Source organism: Lytechinus pictus, chromosome 11, assembly GCF_037042905.1.
Source record: "Lytechinus pictus isolate F3 Inbred chromosome 11, Lp3.0, whole genome shotgun sequence".
Classification (NCBI taxonomy): Eukaryota; Metazoa; Echinodermata; class Echinoidea; order Temnopleuroida; family Toxopneustidae; genus Lytechinus; species Lytechinus pictus.
The window spans coordinates 4,960,846-4,968,913 of NC_087255.1; positions in this window are offsets into that span (position 1 = coordinate 4,960,846).

Here is an 8,068-nt window from a genome sequence, read left to right on the forward strand (position 1 = left end):
ATTTGCATATATATATATATATATATATATATATATAATCACAAATGATTTAGAAAATGCTGTAGAAATAAAATCGTAGATCTTAAAAGGAGCATAGCTCTAAAAATGAAAGGTAAAGTCACACTCTTCGTCAGTGCCCATGACTTTACCTTTCATTTTTAGAGCTATGCTCCTTTTAAGATCTACGATTTTATTTTTACGGCATTTTCTAAATCATTTGTGATTATTTTATTCCATATGCCGAAGCAGACTATTTCTATATAAATATATATATATCTAGAGTTGCCTGAAGATCGCACCTCACGTAGGTTGCGTGAAACTCAGAGTTGCAATTAAATTTGATGAACCTCCAGTCAACCTTGTGAACTTGTGTTTATTATTCAAAGCTCTTCCTGTGAAGGACATCGAGCACTCTATACAAGGATAGTATTCCCGAAGTAAATATATATATATATATATTTGATAGCATTTATTACATTTATCATAAAAATAAAACAAGGTATATACAAAGTTAACATACATTACATGGGAAATTTGTAAATAATGCAATGTTAAAATCTGGGAAACAGTTTAATAAAAAAAATAGTGTACATAATGCATTTAAATGAATGACGAGGCAACTAGAAAAGGAAAGCCTTTTTGGTATGGGCTGAATTATCAGGATTATAATCCTTATGTTTAGCGTTGCATCATCTATGTTTCTGGGAATAAGTAAGATAAAGTGCGCAAATGATCTTTGTCAAAGAAACATAAAAACACCACTAATACCGTGTTTACACTTGATCGGCTTTTGGTTCAGAACCAAAAGCCGATGCAGAATCAGCTTTTGGTTTGCGTTTACACGTTGTTACAGCTCGCGGTTCGGAACCGCGAGCCGATGCAAAAACGGGTGCAAAAACCTGAAATGATACGCACACCAACAATATACGCCATAATAAAGACAACGCTGGATCAGTGCGCTTACAATTCGTCACAATGGTAAAATAAATGAAATGCGCACAAATTGCCGATGCAGAATCGACTTTCTGTTTACACGTAGTAAAAAAGCCGATTCTGCACCGGCTCCCCGGGGGGGCCACTTCCATTCACGAGTGGATACCATGCGCGACCATAGGGTCTCGAAAAGCACCCTAAACACGTAATTTCCATATTCTGAAAATGCACCCCTTAACAAGTATTGGCGTGTGAAACCCTACCCTTAACAAGTATTGGAAACAAAACGATACTCTTGGCAAATATTCCCTGAAATGAACCCCTAAACAAGTACAGGAATGTTTTATTGTTACGGGTCCTTCGGTCGTCGGCTTTACCTTATTTGGTTTAGTACGACCCCACCTTCTAAACCTCGCGCAAATCGGACTCTACACACGAAGTGTTGGGGCAAAATGGACATCCTTTATAAAACATTTTAATTTTGTTTTATCATTCCCGCAAATTCGACCCTAAACACGTAATTTTCCTAGCGAAATAGACACCCTTTTTTCATTATTTTTGTGTTTTTGACACCCTTATCACGTTACGTACGTAACGTGCCCTATCGTGAAAAGGACATCCTTTTTACGTGTTTTTTTGGTCGCGCATGGTATCCACTCGTCAATGTAAGTGCCCCCCCCCCCCCCCGGGACCGGCTCGCGGTTCTGAACCTATTACTTTGGTGGTGCAAATTGCCGGTTCTGAACCGCGAGCCGATGCAAGTTACTCGCGTTTACACGCTATGAAAAAGCCGATGCTGCATCGGCGCGGCTCGCGGTTCAGAACTGCGAGCCGATTTAAAAGCCGATTAAGTGTAACCACGGTATCAAAGAGGATGGTATGCATACGTTATGTGGCCGTACGCAGATTTTTTTTGGGGGGCAGGGGAGCAAGCATGAGCAAGACGCGTAGGGGCGCTGTTGCATTTCCAAAGTGAAATGTGAGGATTTCGTGCGCACTTGTGGAAATTTTCGGTAAAAAAGTACGGGTTTTAATAATTTATTGAGGTAACTGCCCCCTTGTAACCCACCCCTCCCCCGCAGCTTACGGCTATGATATGATCCATTTCAAATTTCCAGAAAGAATCCGCTGATGAGAACAAAATTCAATGAAAACTATATATACACTTCAATAAGATTGGAATATCAAATGATACTCGTGTAAATTTCACATTATTTGCTCTTTACAAATACTTTGCACAGGCTTTGAAATCCAAGTCAGCATGTTATTTGAATAAATGAATAAAATCGAACAAAGATAATGCTGAAAAGTTAACCACAATTAGATATACCGTATAATAAGAAAGACAGTATCACTATTAGCCGCTGGATCAGTGTTTTTTTTTCTTTCCATGAAAATTGACCTGAACATGCTAGAAGTATAAATCAATTAGCAAAATATAAACACATTAAAAACTATATTATATTTAATATGTCTTTTTTCAAATTAGGGAAGTATAAATTAATTTATTCATTATAGTACACCCGATATTGACGGAATTTTCAGTGCTATTCTTGATTAATAATTTGGGCGGATTTATGCCTTATCCCTTTCTTTAAAAAATTCTGCTGAGAAATGATTTGTGTTATGTATTTGATTTATGAAATAAAAATTATAAAAATATATTTGATAAATAAGAGGTAGAAGTAATGCATCAATGAAGGTGTTACTTCATTAAAGGTCAAGTCCACCCCAGAAAAATTCTGAATTTAATAAATAAATAAAAATCAAACTAGCATAGTGCTGAAAATTTCATCAAAATTGGATGTAAAATAAGAAAGTTATGACAATTTAAAGTTTCGCTTATTTTTCACAAAACATTGATAATTATGCACGCACAACTAGGTGAGGCAGTTGATGATGTCCATCACTCACTATTTTTTTTATTGTTTGAATTGTACAATATTTCATTTTTTATAGATTTGACAATAAGGAACAACTTGACTGAACCATAATATAGTATTAAACAATGCTAATTCTACATGTTCAGGGAGGAATTAATCGTTGTATCACTTGACAATGAGGAGAAGATTAGAGTATTTCATATAATAAAATACAAAAGAAATAGTGAGTGGATGATGTCATAGTCTCCTCATCAGGATGTGCATAATAAGTGTTTTGTGAAATTAAGCGAAACTTTAATATGTCATACAACTTTCTTATTTCACATCCGATTTTGATGAAATTTTCAGTGTTATGCTTGTTGGATTTGTTTATTCAAATCAACTTTTTGTTGGGGTGGACTTGACCTTTAACATATGCTACAGTCACGCCAACGAAACCGATTCCAGACCAGTCGAATGACATAATCATTGGTCGATTTGGAGTAAGTAATGGAAGTGTGGCTGCGCATGTCTCTCTGCCTTTGTACAAAGTTTTAGAACAATTATGTGTGTGTGAGGCCCGGGCATTTGGCGGGACAATATTTGGAAGACTTTCAAAACTCGGCGCAGCTTTATTCCACCGCCTGACAATAACAATAATGATGACGATAAACAATTGATTTTTATTATCATAACATCAGGAATATTGATTCGTAATAAATTTTCATCGTTGTATTGCCAACTCGTTTCTGTATATAGAGAGAGGGGGAGAGAGAGAGGGGGAGGGGGAGAGGGGGAGGGAGGAGGAGATGTATATAAATGACAGAGAGGGAAATATGGCCAGTGTGAATGTGAGAGATGTGGTCATGAGAGAGAGGGGGAGAGAGAGGGAGAAATATGGATAAAAAAATTAATACTAATTATGATTGCTCTCTTGAACATGAAATATCAACATGCAAGTATAATTATGTTTTCCATTATTTTTTTAAAGGAGGATTAAAAAAATAAACAATCATATTTCTAATAGACTCGAATTAGAACGAAGACATTCTTATTCCAATCAAGAATATGATTTGAAACATTAACATGGATGTGGTTCTGAGAGAGCACAATGCTTACGATTATAAGGACAAATATTAGTGATTCATACTGTCCACCCAATAAGGGTTGAATAAAAAGAGAAAAAATAAAAAAAAAGCATTACGATGAAACCATGATGATATCATCCAGATGTGCTCGTTATTGCAGAGGTTTTTCATTTGGGATAACAACAGTTCATGTACACTGTAAAAACGCTGTTTAAAATTATAAGCACGTTGTTTAAGCCTGTCACTCTAACAACTACTGTTTAAACTTAAACTTAAAAAGTTTAAACAATCACAAAAAGTTTAAACAACCTGTTGTTAGAGTGACAGGCTTAAACAACGTGCTATTTTTTTTACTGTGTATACTCTCGTGTCTGAAGAGTCAAATTTGACTCGAATTATGGCGCCTGTTGGGAGTCAAATCAGTTTCTAGTCAAATGGACTCGCTTACGAGTTACTTTGACGAGGAATCGAGTGATTTTTCAGCTGATGCCATATCAATGCGTGTCAATTCCGTTCGGAATCTGAGTCAGTTTAACTCAGAACAGAGATGACTCCTATAGCTCGTTAGGGGAATCCAACCCAAATGAAAACTTGCTTTGAGAGGAAAAAGAAAAATCAGACAAGCTGATAGGTGAAAGTTTGAACAATATCGGACAAACAATAAGAAAGTTATGATTTTTAAAAGTTTTAAATATTGGTAATCACTATACCCATGGAGACTTCAAATTGGCCGCATACATGATGTCATAGTGATGTAAGGCAAGGACTACTCTTCCATGTATTTCCAATACATAAAATGGCTAAAATGTCATTATTTTCAAAAGTTTTACTTCAAACTGTAATTTTCTTTCATGAGGACATAAAACAATATGCTGCATGTGTCATACTTAGATTACTGCCCCAGGGGAAAGGGTAGTTTAGGAGAAAACCACAAATCCCTGATAATAAAGTACATGGCCTATGAGAAAGTTGTCCTTGCCCCTTGTCATGATTTTCTTGCTCAGTTGCCAATTTGAAATCTACATAGTATCAGGGATCTCGATTTTAAAACAGCTATAACTTTCTTATTGCTTATCCTATTTCTTTCAAACTTTCAACATTCTTTTTTATCTATTTTTCTTCTTTTCAACACAACATTTTATGACCATGGCTGGATTCCCCTTTAATGTCAAATTTAACTCCGCAAATATATAAGAGTGATAATGAAAAGCACGGCAATCTTATAATTCTTGCATGGGCTATTGTCAACCGCGTAGCCAGGATTTCATTTTGGAGGGGGCGGTAAATGCACGCGAAGCGTGCCAACACTTACAGAGCGCGCGAAGCGCGCTCCCTAGGGGGTGGGTGCAGGGAGGGGGAGTTTCCCCCTCCCGCGCGAAGCGCGAAGCTTTTGGTGTTTCATAAATTAAAATGAAAAGGAACCGTCTCTCTTGTCTCTAGTACCTATATCAGCTCCAATTCAGTTGACTTTATTGTGATTTTGAACTTGTTTTTAAAAGTGATTGTGAACGCACAAAAAGGAATACAATGGAGGAAATTAAAATCATTATAACCCCGCGCGAAGCGCGGAAGCTAAAGCGTTTTATCAATTTTTTTTGCCATGAAAAGGGTCCCGAGAAAAGGGTATTCTCAAAGATATATTGAATACTTCCTTGGAAATATCAGATTTGATTACAAACAATTTAGCGACAGTGCATATCTTTAACTCGCAAAACAGAGGAGAAGAAGTGTATATGCCGGGAGGAAGATATTCCTCCCCGCGCAGAGCAATAAAACTCTGAAATTTCAAAGGGCGGACGTTTCATCAAATGCAGATATATCTAATACCCCATCGGCTCTAATTCAATTGATTTCCTAAGATTATTGAACTTCATTACAAGGAAAATAGTGCGCAAAAAGTTGAAACTTCTGTGATTTATTAAAATAATATAAAAAAGGATGCCTAATTTCTTTGACTTATCCTGAAGCGCTTCATTTTTAATTATAAAGAAACCTAAGTGTCATTCAAAATTTCAAACTGAGGGCGCAAAACAGGACAGGAGATGAATGTGCAGGGAAATAACATGAAGATTAATAGAATTTGAAAAAAAATATTGCACTTTTTTATTTAATACGACACGAATTTTATACATTCCTCTTCAATTAGGAACCTGTTTGCCCCAAATTATGGTTGTTTAGTAATGACCTGAAAAGCGGGAGAAGTTGACTTTATGGAGGTGACGGCAGAAATTGATATAAAGATTTTACCCGCCCGGAGCCGACCCGACCAGAAGTTGCGCGATCAATAAAAAAAAAGATAACTTCATATACTTCGGCCTAACCTTACTCTAATTCCATGCCCTAATCTATACATTTGAACTTTAACTGGAAAGAAACACATATAGCTGAGGTGGAAAAGCAGAGTTAGAGAAAGGGTGGGGGAAACAATGGAGAACTTCAATATTGTCATTTAACCGCGCGCAGCGCGGAAGCAAAATTCATATATAAATTTAAAGCAAGAGTGAAGGAGTTTCTCTTTTGAGAAAAAAAATAAAGAATAAAAAGAAAAAAAAACCGACAAAGCTACCTTTCTTCCCTTTCCTCCCTTCCCTTTTCCTTTTTTCCTCTTTTTCCCTTTTTTTTTCTTTTTGGGGACGTTTTGGGGGGGGCGACCGCCCCCACCGCCCCCCCCTGGCTACGCGCCTGGCTATTGTTGGTTCTTGGTATCAAGGTTCAACCTTTTTTTTTGGGCACGAGCGCATATCCATATATTGGCAGAGGTAGATTGCTCCAATTCCTTCATACAAATGTCATTATACTTTTTCTCTTCGGAATTTATTTAAGGGGAAAGGGTGACTGGTACACCCTGACAAAAAAGTATGTTGTGAAAAGTAGCGGGGAAAGTATACTGGTGTAGGTTTGAGGAAAATTTCTTCAAGATTAAGAAAGTTATTAGAATTTCAAGCTTTTGATTTGTGATGTCAGACATGTCATATATACCAGCAGCTGTCCCATATGTTATACAATATAAAATGCAAAAATATGAATTGTTTGAATTCTTTATGGAGCGGATATGAAATTATTTATCTGTTGATATTATAATTAAGGTACAATAAAATCATTTTTTTTTTAAAGAAAAGGATATTTATTGATATTTGTAATTCATGATTAGTGTGAAGCTGCTCGCATATGACGTCACAAATCAAAAACTTAAAATTCGGTTAATTTGTTTAATCTTTGATGAATTTTCCTCAAAACTTCACCAACACTTAAAAAAAATATTTTTCTGTTATCTTTAGAATTAACTTTTTTCTCAGGATGAACTTACCCTTTAATGTATAAAGCTTTCATAAATGGTGATGACCCATTTACCTTATTTTTATTCATTTATCTATTTTGCTTGTCATTTCTTACCCCTTTCGATGAGCAGTTTTCCAGGTACGTCATTCTTTGTATATGCTTTCCTTTCTTCTTCCCTTAAATGCTTCTCCCTTTCCTCGCCCCTGCTCAATAGCCCCGGAGGGCTAAAGGAGGAAAAGGAAAGGGAGAGGGAAAAGTGAGAAGAAAAAAAAAATCTTTTTAAATGGAAAAGGAAGGAAAGCGGGAAAAGGTACGAAAAAAGAACATTTGAGAAAGAACAAATCATTCCTATGTATGCCCAAGTAATGCAATAGCATGATGGTAAATAAATTAAAAGATAACAATAGCGGGAAACGAAGGTGGAATGAAATTAGTCAAAAGCTAAATTGGAAAACAAAGAAAAGGGACAAGAAAAAAAAATAATAACACGACCGGGCTGCCGAGGATTGAAAATAAAGAAGGAGAAGAAAGATGGACTGCATGCAACATTATGCTATAAGCTTGCTAAATTTTATGCAAATAAGCTACCGGGGCTTTGCCCCTGCCCAGACCCCACGCAGTAAGGGCTCTTCATCTATAACCTTCAAATGGCTCTATAACGCCACCGGCCCGTTCAATCACGTTCAATCAGTGGCGTACAGGCGCGCGGGGGGGGGGGGGGGGGTGTCTTTGTTCCACACCCAAGAGGAAATCTTAGGAGACAGCGTATAATGAAATGAATGGAAACAATGAAATGTGTTATTTGCAGAATATAATGGAAAAATATATCACATAACTAGAATTTAATTTCAATAGGCAATTTTTTTTCCAGCTCGCTTTGCACGCTGGCGACTTTTTACAAATTTT